Source organism: Chrysemys picta, chromosome 2 (genome assembly GCF_011386835.1).
Source record: "Chrysemys picta bellii isolate R12L10 chromosome 2, ASM1138683v2, whole genome shotgun sequence".
Classification (NCBI taxonomy): domain Eukaryota; kingdom Metazoa; phylum Chordata; order Testudines; family Emydidae; genus Chrysemys; species Chrysemys picta.
The window spans coordinates 264,479,513-264,495,813 of record NC_088792.1 but is presented as its reverse complement, the minus strand read 5'-3'; positions in this window follow the sequence as shown (position 1 = coordinate 264,495,813).

Genomic DNA, 16,301 nt, shown 5'->3' with positions numbered 1-16,301 from the left:
CCAAAGGGGAGGGACAAATCAGTTGTGGATGCGGGGGAGGGACCAACTGAGGCTCTTTCTGAGCTGCAACGTCTGCTTCACGAAAATCCCGGACATGCCTCTTATCTGAAAAATCTGCCCAGACAGAGGGTAGAGGATCAAAAAAGAGGCAATGGCTGGGAAAACCCAGATGTATGATAACCCTAATGAAAGGAGGAGGCAGAGGGAGAGAGATGTGCCTCAGCAAGTTACAGGCCTGTTCTTTCTCCCACTTACCATCAGCTGCCTTATTTGTGTATTTGCACTTCCTGCTGCCAATGTGGTGGAGTAACTATTTTTTAAAGCATATGGCTAATGTGCACCAAAATTTTACTCCCAGGAGAAATGGTGGCAGGATTTAGGTCTCCTCCTTTTGTGCACTAGTTGAGGTGCACCTAAGTTCTGAGCACGCCTTCTGGCACTATATAGGCTGATGGAGGATCACCCCCTCTAATGTTTCACCAGAGAAGGACCTGACCCATTGATAATAAGTTACAGGCTTATAACACTGCCCTGCTGGCTGTATGTCATGTCGATGCCTCTTCCCAAATCTCACACTGGGTGGGGGAAAGTTAATTTTTGCTCTGGCTTAAGACCTCTTTTTTTTTTGGGAAGAAATGCATTGAAATGGCACCAGAAAATCCATTTTTCTTTCTATGCATTATTTTGCAGTATTAATGCAGATTACTTTTACTGTTCAAAGTGCCATTAAATGGAATGGAATTCTTGCAGAAGTAATTCCCATGGGGTTTTGTGAAGTCAAGATAATACACATTCAACTGGTGTTATTTTGCATATGATTGCATAGAACAATATGGAGTGTTTTTTTATCTGCAACTTATCTCACAGAGAGCTTTAGAAGAACCTAAATCTCATTTATGGGACCCCTAGAGTCTGGGAAGCACACATTAAGCTGCAATATTAAACATAACATCATAACAACACAGCACAATATGATGCACAAATAACACAATAAATGATTAATATACCAACTCTCTAAAACTCATTCACTGTGAATACTCCCTACAATTCAAACATGTTGGTAGGGCCCCTTCAGGTGACTAAACAATAGCTTTCTGAAACTATTCCCTGCCAGCATTTATTTACAAGAATCTGGTAATCTATGAATAGGGATTTTTTTCTCATCTGTTGGGCAGGGATGGTGTCCCTAGCCTTTGTTTGCCAGAAGCTGGGAATGGGTGTCAGGGGATGGATCACTTGATGATTGCCTGTTCTGTTCATTCCCTCTGGGACACCTGGCATTGGCCACTGTTGGAAGACAGGTTACTGGACTAGATGGACCTTTGGTCTGACCCAGTATGGCCGTTCCTATGAGGGCCAAACAAGTAAGATTATGGGTAAAGTTTTCAGTAGCATCTAAGTGACTGAGGCGTCTAAGTCTCATTTTCAGAAGTGACCTATACCCTAGATGCACAAAAGGACTTAGGAATTGAAATGCTCAGCATTTTGGCACCTAACTTTAGGTGCCTAGAAAAATCACAGGAACAACACTGAGATCCGCAAAGCCTGAGTTAGGTGCCCAGCTCCCCATACAATGAATAGGCGGGGATAGGCGCCTCAGAGTGCGAGCTACAAAGTACAATCAAGCATACAGGCCAGAGAGGCCAGGACTGAGACTCTCAGGCCCAAGGAAGAGGTCTGTGTCACCCCTGAGTCCCAGGAGAGACTATAAGCCAGAGTGGCCAGGACTGAGAGCATAGGTCCCAAAGAGGAAGGCTGCCAACCCCCTGAGACCAAGGGGAGCGACTTTACTTTGTTTCTTTGTATGTAATAAAGTAGAAGCCCAGCAGGGGGATTTTGTCTTACAGCCTTTTGATGGTGTGGAGTTCTTAAAGGGCCCAGAGAGAAGGAAAACTGAAACAGGAAGGGTCTGCAATACCACAGTTGGTCAGGAGGGGCCACTATAGGGCAAGCACAACCTGTGACAAGGCTCCTAAATCACATTTGAAAATGGGAAACTCTTCAGCAATAATCCCCAGTAACCAACAGATTGGTGGAAAACAGGATGGGTTCATAAACAATTTCTGAGCAGAAGAAAAGGATAAAATAATTAGATAATTTATTCTTAACAAATAATTAGACTGGCTCTATCAAGGCCATGAATAATGGAACTTTTAAATGTTCTCTGTTGCAGAAGCAAGTTTACTTTTTCTGTATGGGCCTGATCCAAAGCCAATTGAAGTCTATTGGAGCCTTTCCATTGACTTCAGTGGACTCAGGATAAAGCCCTCTGCTTTACTGCTTTGCACCTTGTTCTGTCCTTTGTACCTGTGCGAAGTGGGGTATCAAACACTACCAAATTAAATGAATAGTGTTTGACATTCACTTTACATGGGTTCAGGCGACTACACAAGGCGCAGAATCAGGCCCCAGATACAGTTGATTGTAATCAACGAGTTAAGTGTTCTGTGATGCTTTCGATTACATGGTTCTATTCAAAATGAAACTACATTGTGGTAGCAAAAAACCCCTAACGTGTGTGGGAATCCTACTTTCTTCTGTGAGCAGGAGTGTTTTTTTTATCTCCCTCTCTTTTAACTCTGCAGAGTTGCATTGAAATGAATGGGATGCTAGCACTGAGCATTTCAATGGGACTTCACGTAATAAAACTGAAGGTTAGTAATATTACCTGTTATAGGTCTCTGGGATGGATGAAAAAAAAAGGAAGTTCTTGCCAAGCACTGCAGAACTTTAAGCAATGTCTGTGCAGCATCTCCACAGCAACACACATATACATTCCATGCATCAATTGTTTGGGAATTAATTGCACTCCAACTTTCAGTTCAGAGCTAGATGCCAGCTAAGTGTCCAGTTAATCTGACTCACTGAATTGCTGGAAGGACTGGTAGGGTTAAACAGGGATAATCTGAGTAGGTTGATAAAGGGCTGTTCAGATGCAGATGTTCCGTCTCCCAGCATTTGGTCCACAAGCTGGAGGCCTGTGCTGAACTTAATCTGTTTAAGAGACTAAAGAGGAGACTCTGGAAAGTCTCCCAAAGCCCCAAAAGACACCCAGTGTGCTCATTGTCTCTGCAAGAGTTGGAAAGATTTCTTTTAGGTTAGGTTTAGATGGATAAACATTATTTAAAAGTGATTTTCTTGTATGTATCTTAGTAGAAGGATACGCCAGTGGTAGGACACTAGTCTAGGACTTTGGAGACCCAGTTCAAAATCCTGCTCTGTCACAGAATTTGTGTGTGACCTTGGGCAAGTCACTTAGGCTCAGATTTTTAAAGCAGTGTTTGGCCTAAGTGATTTAGTTGGCTAAATCCCAGTTTATTGACATTTAATGAGACTTAGTCTCTATTAGCCAAGCTTTTAAAGGTATTTAGGGGCCTTACTCCCATTGACCTTTGAAAGTCACTAAGTCATCTAAATCACTTGAAGTCAGACTTTAAAGGTATTTAGGTATTGCTGTGCTCAGCATTGGAACACCTAACTGATTTAGGAGCAAAAGTCTCATTTTCAAAAGTGACTTAGGCACTTGGGAGCCAAAATCCCAGTGGCAGGTTTGAAAATATGATTGTGACGGGCCTTGCATGTCGAGCTGGGCCACCCCCATTGTCCCCATACGGGGTTGGTACACATTGTCACCCAGTCGTCAGGACTCCCTGTTAAGTGGGTGATTGTGACCAAGTGGGTTCCGATCCCCTCATGGGATCACATAAACGAATAATCTGTAGCCCATGGGCAGGCAAACCAAACAGTCTAGAGCCCTGAAGTCTCCTGGCTAGGGCAGGCAGTAGCACTTGAGGTGTGGTAGGGGAACCCCGCCCCACTCTCTCCACCAGGTTCCAACCCAGGGCCCTATGAAGCCAGAGATTTCCCTGTCAGCGTTTCGGGTATCTACTTCTACGACCTCCCCTGGGTCACTTCCTACCACTAGTTGCGTCCTGGACGTCTTCTCAGCTGGTGGCAGCTTGGCTTTCCCGTCAGTCTCTGCAGTCAGCAAGTTGTTGATGGCGTAGTCTGGGGCCTACCGGCTCCATCTCCTGGAGTGTCGCAGGTACTTCTGCAGGAGCCTGCAATACACGTCCTGCTTCCTCCGCCTCAACTGAGCTGGGCTGCCTCCTTTTATCTGTCTCTTCCACCTGGAGTATATGCAGCAGGGGAAGGGGGCATGGCCTCCTGGGCCCACAGTGATTGGTCCACCCCCGTTGGCCCCGTGCAGGGTTGATACATCCCGTCACAGCAATTTATGTTGCTAAATCAGTTAGGTGTACTGCTGAATGCAGTAACGCCTAAATATCTTTAAATATCTGGGCCTAAGGCCTTGCAACGCTGAATGGAACAGCACCTAAATACCTTTAAAAATCTGGGGCTTAGTGTCTCTGTGCCTTGATACCTTATCTGTAAAATGGGGATAATAGTACTTCCATACTTCAAAGGGAAGTACATTAAAAAGAATGTGAGGTGCTAGCAGTAATGGGAGCCAAACTAGACGTTTTCAAAATTCTACAAATTGTCTCCAGGATATTTGTGATTACATGCTCACCTCTTGACCATAAGGCCGGTCACTTCTTGACCATAAGGCACCACACCAGGACTTGGGCTTCTTCTCAGAAATGCTACTATCAAGTTGCACTAGGTGGATACTTACTACTATGATGATAATGGGGTGGGGGTCATTTAAGTAGCTGAGGTAGATAGATAGAGCCTGAGGAACATTCAGCAATATTCCTGCATGACTGGAACCTGTGGAAGCTAGAAGGCTGAGACTATTATCAAAGGAAACAGCCAAGGATGAGAGATGGGACCTCAGCTGTGATGTAGCAGGCAAGTGCCTGCTTTGTCTTGTTAGCAATGAGGTTCAGAAAATTAGCTAATATCCCAACATTGGTATCAGAAAAATCAATCCTGTGCCACATAGTGAACTATCCCAACGTCTGGTTTGTGTATGTGATGACTGTGAGCACAAGTTATATTGGCCAAAGGAATGAAAAACACAGTAAATCCTAATACAGATTTTTTTGGAGACCCCCTTGACCCTACCCCAGAAACAATATGGATAATGACAGCCGCTGAAGGCAATAAACTTTGTATGTGATAAGACTATTTAAACCATCCAAATGGTGTTTTATGCACACCAGAAAGAACAATCAATCAATGCACTCAAAGCTCAAGGTCAGAGAAATAATGGTTGTCAAAATATGCCCCTGTTTTTTCTAATTCACATATATTAGAAGATGTTTCCTAAGCTGGCTGGCCCATTTCTAGACATGAACATTAAACAAAGGAGATGCCAGAAGAGGATGGAGAAATCAGGAAAGAAAAAAAAGTGAAGTATTGATCAGAGAAAGCATTTCCCCATAACACTTACAATTAAACAGACTATGTCAAAACAAAGTAAAAATGCAAGTGAGATAAGGGGCCTTTGAATACGTGCTGTGAACAGAATGTTTGTGCTGTGAGCGGATAGGATTTTCAGAATGTATCTCCTACCAAGAGAATCAAACGGCTCTTAAATGGCTGATCAGCAGAATCAGTGTGAATGTCAAAGTCATCAAGAATAAGAAGCCTTGAGAGTCTCGTAAGTCAAAAGGCCGATCGTAAAATCCCTTTGAACTGTAATAAGCAGGATGCAAATGCAGAGATGTGGTGGGTGAGATATGATCGTTCTTAAGGGTGCCAAAAATCAGCATTGTTGCTGCATTCAGGAGCACATTTTGTGAGAGAAGGTGAGGGTGGCTCAGGGGCAAAAAAGCCCAAACAAAACCAAATAACCTACAAACCCCCAAACTTTGGAAATCCACGAGGAACAGATGGGACAATAAAAACATATGCAAGAATTTCCAGATCTGTAGCAGTTGGGAAGGAATGAATCCATTCTTTGCAAGTGACACCAAGCTGGTTTGAGAGCTATTTTTAATTCATTTATCAAAAAATCTGAGTCCAAGGAATGTCCTCACTGATAGAAACTGAGGTATCACAGAGCTTTATGAAGAAGCCAGTTAGATGGTTTTTGGTTAAGTAGCTAAGAGTTCAAAGTTTAATTTCAGTTTAGTCTTCCGTGTAGGAACACAATATGAGTGTGTGTGGCAGGAAACAGAAACATTCATGTGTCTTTAAAAATCAGATTAAACTAATTTGGGACCACAAACCTTAAAATGACTTAAGCATAATCATATGGTCATTGCATGGTGTCACTACGGGACAAGTTAAGGTTGGTTGTGTCCCTGAACTGTGTATTTCCATACCTTAGCATGTTCCAGTTTCTTTTAAGTATAACCTTAACTCAGAACTTCCTGGGTTTATAATTCTTGGTTTGGGGATAATTGTAACATGCCTACATTACTGACATGTGCTATCACCTGTAACTGCATCTTAACACAAGTTTTGTCTGAGTATTATATATTGCAGATGGGTAGTTCTGTGTTCAGTTTTAACTCTATTACAATCTTCCTGTGTCACCTTGGGTAAGTTTCTTACCTCTCTGTGCCTCAGGTCAGTCTCTGTGAAATGGAGATAATACTTTGTCTGGCTTGTCTATTTATGTTGTAAACTTTTGGAGGCAGAGAGTTTCTTACTATTTATATCTAGTGCCAATCACCCAATCTTGGTTGGGACTCCAGTGGATTACAATAATAAAAATAATTAATCACTCTTCATTATTTTATTTGTCAAAACCAGGAAGATTCTTGATAATTTTAAAACAAAGGAGAAAAGCTTACGTTAGACCCTACTTCCTCCTTCGCCACTGACAAGTAGGGCAGTCCAGTTCTTCCATTTACTATGGTCACTCACTAGTTGTGGTACTTCTTCCCAGGTAATGCCAGTGCATTCAATATCCTCTCTCACTGTCTTCAGCCAGTTCTTCCTTGGATTTCCTTGCTTTCTCTTTCCTCCCTCTGGTACCCAATTCAATGCTTGTTTAACATGTTTTGCATTTTCCATATGGTGCACATGTCCCAACCACCTAAGCCTTCTTTCTTTGATATTTTTCTAACATGTCCTGCTCTGCCAGCTCCCTTACTCTTGCATTTGTTGTTTTGTTTTTTCCATGAAATGTGGAGTATCCTCCTAAGCCAGGAGTAGGTTCCAGTCTCTGTTTGTTAGCCACTGTCATCAGCCAAGTCTCTGCTTCACACAGTAACATGCTCAGTACGTCACATGATATTATCTGAGCTTTAGTTTGAAGTGGAGACCTCAATTGGACCAGATGGTGTTCATCCTTCCAAAAGTGGTGCTTTTCCTAATCTGATATGAATATCTTTATCTCAGCCATCTTTAAATGTCATCACACGCTCCAGATAGCAGAACTCTATCTGTTTGACTTCTTTTCCATCCACGTACACCTTTGCATCTGTTGTCTAGTTTCCTACCTTTATTACCTTGTTTTTTTCTGAAGTACTTTTGATCCATTTTTTGCTGCTTCCTGTTCTATCCCTGATTCCATTCCACGTCGTACTTAGTAAAGCAAGATCATTGGAAAAATCAAGGTCATGTAACTCCTCTCCACTGATCCATTTTACACTGCCCAGGATGCCTTCGTTGCCTGTTTCATCACCTAGTCTATGGCTGATGCAAAGAGGATTAGTGATAACACACCCTTGTGCAACTCCAGTCACAATATTGAACCATTCACCCAGGCCTGTATTTGATCCTACTGTGCATCTACTTCCATCATGTAAACTCCTTATTATGTTGATCAGTTTATCTGGTATCCCAAAGCTTCTAGCAATATTTTACATGGTCTCTCTGTGGACAGGATGGTATGCTTTCTTAAAGTTGATAAAGTTGATTAAGATGAGTTTTTGCCCAGCAGTAGTTTTTTTTTTTTTTTTTTTTTGAAGATCTGTCAAACAGTGAATATCCATTCACAACATGGCCTACCTGGTTGGAACCCAGCCTGTTCTCGTAATATTTCATCTACTGGTTACTGAATAGAACACATAGAAATGAGAAGAGACTAGGTAAAGTTTTCAAAAAGCACCTAGGTAACTTAGTACACTGAATCCTATTTTCAAAAGTGAATTAGACACTTATAGGAATGAAAATCAATGGGACTAAGGTCTTGTCTACATAGGAAAGCTGTTGCAAAATAAGTCAGCTATAGCTCACTGATTTCCCATGTGGACACACTTACTCTGCACTAAGAGTGCTGTCGTGAAATTTAGCTTAATCCACTTTCAAAATGGATTAGATCAAATTTGGAAACAGCATTCTTAATGTGGAATAAGAGAGTCCACAAGGGGAGTATGACGGGGTGGGCTAGGCCCTGAGGCCTATTGGAGGCCTTGTGGCCCTGCCACATCCCGCCCAGAAAAGGGAAGTAGAGAGGTCCTCCAAACTGCCTAAAGCGGCTATGTGGGAAACAGCCAGTCAGGGCCCAGCAGGTCAGTTTAAGAAGAGCTGCAGGGCCAGAGCGAGTTCAGTTCCTTGCTAGAGCTGGAGGAGAGTGGATGGTGCTCCAGGCTGGCTGCTGGGACTCCACAAGGACAAGGCCCTGAGGTAAGGGTGAAGAATGTGCTGGGGCCATGGAGAAGTGGCCCAGGGAATTGTAGCAGCAACACAGCACTTTATTTAAAGGGACATTGTGGAGGGACGCTATCTATAGGGTCCCTGGGCTGGGACCCAGACTAGAGGGTGAGCCCAGGTCTTCTCCCCCCTCCCACCCCCCTCCAGCTATTGGGAAAGTAGCCTGGATTTTGAGGTTCCCCTGAAGGGGAACTGAACTGTAGTGGCCCAGCTAAAGAGGGCGAAGACACCGCCTCCAGAGAAGGAGCCCTGGAGCACTGCTCTGTTGCAGAGCAAGGACAAACTAAGAGAGACATTACAGAAGGCACTGAGAGAGGCCCCTGTTGGATTTGTACCCCGGAAGGGTTTGCGTTCCTTTTATCTCACAGACAGATTGCTTATGACTTGGCTGGAGGGCGGAGTCACTGAAGACCAACCACAACCGGGGGGGCACATGCACTTGGGCAGGAGGTGCTCATGAGAGGTGAGTGCAACCCTGTTACAAGGAGCTAGTGCTGAATTCCACAATAGTTGTTCTGGGCTATTTCCCTCTGTGGGCAAGATCTTAGGCCCCCTAAGTGCCTAAATCACTTCTGAAAATAACAGGCTCCTAAGTCATGTAGATGCTTCTGAAAATGTCACCCTCAATCTCTTCTCATGGAGTTTATAATCTAGTTCAAATACAGACAAAACAGATCAGTCACATACCTAGTGTACCTGTAGGAGATGGAGGTTGTGATGGAACCTGTCAGTAAAACTTTTTGAAAGGCTTAGCGGAGCTGTTGCTTCTCTTCTGGATGTGCACTGTACCTAGGGCTCTCACTTTCAGCATATACTATCAAGGCTGTAATATTGCAGTACACTGTATATACTGTATATATTGTAACATTGCAGTACAGTGCATATGAATGACAATATTATACTAGTGGCCTATTGTACCTACCTACCTCTGACACAGAGCAAAGAAGTCCTGACACCATTCTGTATGGTTAATAACAGATCAACATATTTTAAAACAACATAGGAACAGCATACTCTAAATATTAACAGTTTGCCAGCAACTAATCCCTTCAGAGCCTTTATTTGGTCATCTCTGATGTTGTGAGGTCCTGATAACTTTCCCTTTAAAGTCACTAACACCCCAATCTTTGTGTGGCTCCTCCCAGGAGATCCCTGGTCTGGTCTGTCTTCCGCTTCCTGACGAACCCTGGAGTGTCCCTTTATTCAGGATTGCTTCAGCTGTAGTCCAGTTTCATATTCCGGGGTTGATCCCAATTCTCTGGTTCCTTGCAGGTGAGCACCTGCCTGGTCTTTATCCTTTTAGAGCTGTTCCAAATATGGCTTCTTCTTTCCTGGGATAAACTGACCTAGCTATCCTTAGCATACTTCTCGTCTGGTCTCGCCATTCCATGTGACCCTAATCTGTTCCTGGTCCTATCATACTGAACAACCTTAGGACATTGCCCTCTGCACCACTCCAAGCATACTACATTCAACAGGGATGATGTAGCTGCCATTATCCAGAATGAAACTCATGGGTGCAGGGGATACAATGCTATGGTTTTAGAACTTCCTCTCAGAAGAAATCAGGAGGAATTCATATCCTGTCTCATTAAGAGCGCATTATGAGAGACTCCTTTTAGTACAGGTCTTCTCTCCATGAGGCAGCAAGTACTAACCCCAAGATTTCTTCCTCCCATAGATATTTGTCTTCTAAGAAACCACAGGTAATAAACCACTCTAGAAATATCAGGATGCCAAGAATTTTAATAATTTTATTTGGTACCTGGATATCACCAGAAATTCATAGCTACATGGATACCTGTGTACTTCTCAAACAGTAGGTGTTAACATCTTTTTTATATCTACTTCCTGTCTCTTTAATTTCCCCAAGTTCTTCTTTTCCTTCAATATTTTAAATGAAAATAATATAATTTATATGGTTTTTTATGTCAATGAGGAAAATAAATTCTCTTCCAGGTTTATTCAAAAATGGATGAGGACTGAATATGTCTAGTTTAGAATTTATTCTCCTGTTGTAATTTGAGTTCACTGATTGCTTGCAGATTAATTAGAGTTAGCTAACACATTTGTAAATGCTAATTTAAACATTCCACAAACATTTTTTCCAGGATGCAAGCATTTATGGTTTACCCAAGCATTTATGGAATGTCTAGAGTTGACTAGTATTTACAATCATGTTAAGTAGCTCTAATTAACTTGCAATCAATTAACTCGAGTTAAGACAGAACCACCCACTCTAATATAGACAGAGCCTGTGATCTCAAGGTTTTCTAATTCCATGATGAATTCCAAAAATGAGTTATAGGGTCAGGTAGGTGGTAGCAGCAAGATCTAGAGAAGGCTTTCAAGTCCAATTATTAAATATGCAGGGAGTAAGAAGTTTGAAATATCTACCCAAGAAGATATCTCCTAGGATTTTGTTGGCAGGGGGAAGATAGTGTATATTGGGCAGCATCCCTGAAAAAAGCAGGCAGTGGGGAAGTGGACCAGTTGGCTGCTCACTGAAAAATCAAGAAGAGGCAACGGGATGCTAGCCTTCTGGCAGTAGGCAAGTAAGGCCTAGTCTAGCCTAGTGGCTTTATCAAGAGCTGAAGAAGATCAAGAGGTGACTTGATTGTGGTGTATAAATTCTTTCACTGGAAAAAAATACCAGGTGCTAAAGCATTCTTTTGTCTAGCAGAGAAAGGTACAACAAGAACCAATGGCTAGTAGTTAATGTTAGACGAATTCAGACTGGAAAAAAGGTGCAAATTTTTAACTGTGAGGGTGGTTAACCATTGAAAGAAATTACCAAGGGAAATGGTAAAGTCTCAATTTCTTTATTTCTTCAAATCAAGCCTGGATGGCTTTCTGGAAGGAATGCTTCATTCAAATGCAAGTTATTGGGCTTAATGCAGGGGTAACTGGATGAAATTCTATGGTCTGTGCTATACAGACGGTCAGACTAGATGATCTAATGGTCCCTTCAGGCCTTAAAATCTATAAATCTAAGAATTTGGCTTATAGCATTTATCTTCATTTGTTAAATGACAGAGCATCTGAGTGGCATAGTAATAGGTAAATTGTGCTAGAGTCTGTTCTCCAAACCAAGGGATAAGTATGGTTTGAAAGTGAGTTCTAGGCCAGGTCTACACTACCCCCCTAATTCGAACTAAGGTACGGAACTTCAGCTACGTGAATAACGTAGCTGAAGTTCGAAGTACCTTAGTTCGAACTTACCTTGGTCCACACTCGGCAGGCAGGCTCCCCCGTCGACTCCGCGGTACTCCTCTCGCCGAGCTGGAGTACCGCAGTCGACGGCGAGCACTTCCGGGTTCGACTTATCGCGTCCAGACTAGACGCGATAAGTCAAACCCAGAAGTTCGATTGCCAGCCGCCGAACTAGCGGGTAAGTGTAGCCAAGGCCCTAGGTGCCCTGTTAATACAGCTCAAATGTTTAAAAGCAAAAATAGAATAGGCCGTCAGTCAAAATATTGCTGATATTTAAAGTATTGAAGTAAAATGGATCATAATGCACAGATGTTCAATTAAAAGTTATTTCAACCCTTTGAGCATTATCAGCCATTTATTTCCTTTCTATAGAGACTGATTAGGGGACATTATGTTGATGGAGGAGGAGTATATGAGGCAATAAGTGGCTTTCACAAGTGCTTACATGCCCAAAGCTATTTGATAACTGCAAACATTGTTTATGGCCTCATACAGTGCATTCTTATTATGGCATAACAAGACAAAGGAAGATCATCATAAAAATGGGAGTAAGAAATTTGCTTTTCTTGCCTCGTGAGGTTTTGAAAGTCCTGTGCTTCTGTTTTCTCAGGCATAAATATTCAAAGGCGGGGCTAAATATGAATAACTGATTGAGGGAGTGACCTGTTTGAAAATACAGTGATGCCTTTGAACACAGACTGGGTCAATAAAGACTTCAGTCCTGCTGTAGGTTGAACCAAGACTGAAATCAATTTTCCCAAAACTTCACGCATAGCCAAGTTCCTTAGAACGCAGCAGCTATGTTCAATCCACTTCACGGTGTGGTCTTCTCCACCCTGACTGCATATTTCTCTAGTAACTACTGTTATGAGAGATGTTTGAATACATGGAAATAGTTAATAGATGAAATGCCAATAGATGGCCCTGAAGAATATGTAGCAAAGTTCCTGGTTTTGGTAAGACCAGTAAAACTTCTTATGGTTGTGCACTGCAAATGGTTTCCTCTGTGCAGCTCTTTAGTTACACGAGCTCTTAACACAGTGTCAGAATAAAAGAGTTTCAAAAAGCCTGGGCTCACCTTGTACCTGCTGCTGGGTGCACCTCTTCCTCTGAACTGCCTTGTCCTCCTGGTTGGAGGCCACATTATGGTATCAGCTGGCAGATATAAGCAGCAGTCACCCAGTTCTGAGCAGGAGCAGAGGTTTGGTCTGGCATGTGCCATAGAGAAATAGTGTCACCCATTGACCATAGCCCCTAACCCTCCTCCCTGCTGCCTTTCCTCTTCCAAACCTGAATGCAGTGATTAAAACTCTAACAGGGTTTAAAACCTCTAACCCTCTCTCGCTGTGACCAAAGCTCTGAATTTATCTCCCCAGCTGTCAGCTGACAGACCAGTTTAAACCCACCTTCCATCCATCTGAAAAACAGTTGGCAAAAGTCCTGATTTCCTATGAACTTCCAAAAACTACCACAATAAACATATATATTGTTGGTTGATGCTATATTATTTTGTTTCCTTTCATTCTGAATTCAATAAAAACATATTGATTTTGTTTTCTCCATATTACTGTGGAATCTGCAACCAGAGAGCAGCCAGACCGTAGAAATCAGGAGCTCCTGCCTCAGAGTCTGACACAGACTGCAGAACCCCATGCATGTAGGACACTAGTCTGCACCTGTTTAACAGGGATTCCTTCACTCACTGATGAGGATCTCTGTGTGTCTGTTAAAAACAAGCTTTGTTTTGCCCTAATTAATTTTCACTCCTTTTGCTTTCATGGCTGACCTTTTCTATCAGCTCTCGAAGATCAAATGGATTTTCTGTGTAGCTGAGGTAGTTCAGCTATTATTCCCTAGAGCTGGGCTCCTTTACTCATCCCAAGGGAAGCAAAACCATTTATGCAAGATGTTTAAGATATTTGCAAGAGAAACTGTGAAGAGCTTAGCTGTGTTTTCTGACTTTAATATTCTGGCACACAGCATAAGCCAATTAAGTTCCTATTTTCATGGATATTTTATATGCAGTATTTATATAGACCCAAATATGACATAACACATTGCTTGTTTTAGACATAGGGGCTGCACAATAATATACACACTCCTTATTCTTAACAGACACAGACCTTCCTCATCGGGACAAAAAACATTGTCCTATACAAGCCACTGCAATTTGTGCAATGGTGGCGGTAGGGGCATCCAATGGTTGCAGCCAGATCCCCTGCATGCTATGGTTGTGCCCTGGTCTTTTCCATGTTCTACAATATTATGGAATAAATTGGCAAACTTACAAAACAAAGATTTTAAATTAATTAAATATTAAAATAAACAAGATAAGCAGTATAGTATCAACTGGCATTTTACACAGCCTAGAGACCGTGTGACATTGTGGCAGTATGTACTAGTACACTATGGGCAGAACTTGGCACCCCATCTCACGGTAGAACTAGAGGGGGTTCCTAGTAGGGTGACAAAGGGCGTGGAAAAACTCTCATAGCAAGATATGGAACAGACTAGGATTGTTTATTGTTAAACTCTGTCAACTCTCACTTGTGCAGGCTGTTCTCTTATAGGAACTTTTCCCCCCCATCATGCTTCTCTGGCGACTGGCTCCCTAAAGTTGGCAGAACCAAGCAGCACTAATCCTATAGTGGCCATTTTGCAACTGGTTGCTGCATGAGTCTCTTTTCCAGTTGGTAAGTACTGTTAATGCCTCTTATGCTTTCCTCTAGATTCCTAGCAGATATTTCTGAGGAGACTAGCATATTCCCACAGCTAAATATACATATTTTATAAATTCCTTAATTACTAGATGTACAATGAAAAGCCCAGAGACTGCAATATTGACTAAGACTATCCATGTACCTAAACAAAATGAAATCAGATTAATAAACAACTGGCCATGCTTCTGAGATTAACTTTATATTGTACCTTGCATCTTGAAGAATGCCCAACACCTTTTACAAATGTAACCGATTACACCGAGAATCGTTCTATTCATTACTGAAGTGTAGCTCCTTCTGGAGCGAAACACAGCTACTGTTTAACAGTATTGGCCAAACCGGACAGTCTCTATATAAAAGAATAAATAGACACAAATCAGACATCATGAATGGTAACATACAAAAGCCATTTATTTATTTATTTTGGTTGTTGGATTGTATATACCTGAATTTAGTCAGGATCCTGGTGCTAGCACAACTCCTCTTGCAAAAGGCTATGTGGTGTCTTTAATGACCACAGGAATCAATCAAGATCTTATTTATATATTGCATCCACGGTATGGCACCTCCATCAGCAGCACTGTGCCTCCTACCAGCATTCAGGTCTGGTCTTACCACCAGGCTAACTGAGACAGCCGCCTCAGGTGCCAGACTCTGTGTGTGTGTGTGTGTGTGTGTGTGTGTGTGTGTGTGTGTGTGTGTGTGTGTGTGTGTGAGTGAGGGGGGGCGCCACTAGGACCCAGAGTGTAGAAAATTGTGTCTGCTGCTGGTGCATATGTATTCTCTCTGCTCCAGATGCACAAAGATGGTGAAGTGCTGTGCTGGAGGAAGGAGGGCACAAGAGACATAACAGGCAGGCAGGAGAAAAGGTGAGAGGGAATAACAGAAAGCAGCAGGAGCTGCAGGGAGAGAGAGGAGGAGCCTCTTATGTACCTCTCTTGCACCCCCAGGGGCCTGGACTGATTAACACCAGCTTCTCAGGGAGCTTCCTGTTTCCTGCTGCTTCCCTGAACTCACTTGAGGAGAACAGGCAGTCAGCTGAAGTAGTAGGAGCCAGTTAGCCCCTTAAGACCCTGATATCTTCCCTCACTCAGGCCCTGCTACCAGCCTGCTTATTTGTCCCCTTCAATTGAGTGTTGAGAGCCATTATAGCTGGCACAGAACAGCAGTCATGAGTGAAAGAAGAAAATGCCCCTCTGGGGCAACATTCAGAAAAAGCAAGCAAGCAAAGGAAGCTTTTCTATCTAAGCAGGAAGGAGCTCTCCTGAGATACAGACACAAATGTTCACAGTGAGCCTTCCGGCCCCAGTGAGGATGTGAGTGGTGAGGAGATGCCTGATCTTCCAGTTAGTCAGAGTGCAGGTGACCTGGCAGCTACTGCAGCATCCATATCTCCATCTCAAATGGATGTAACCATGCACATTCCTGAAGAAAAGTGTAGATCAGAGAAGAGTGTGGTGGAGGCACAAGAAACAGCTGCTGCTGAGTTTAGTTCCTTAAGTCTAGATGATCCAGGACTGGACCCACTTGAGCAGTAACCTGAGGGACTTCCTTGTACTGCAAGGGCCACAGCAAGTGAAAAACTTCATGTTCCCCAAAGACAATGAAAATAGAAGTTTCCATCCAACACATTACTGGCGTTAAATCCCCAATGGTGACGAAGTGGAGAGGCCATGGCTTATGTACTCAAAAACCCAGAATGCTGCATATTGTTTTTGTTGCAAACTCTTCCAGTCTAATGTTCCAGCCACATTGGGTTCTACAGGAACAAAGGACTGAAAAAATCTGGCTAGAAATTGGCATGCCATGAGAAGGCAGCAAATCATCAGAGCGCATTCCATAGATGGAAAC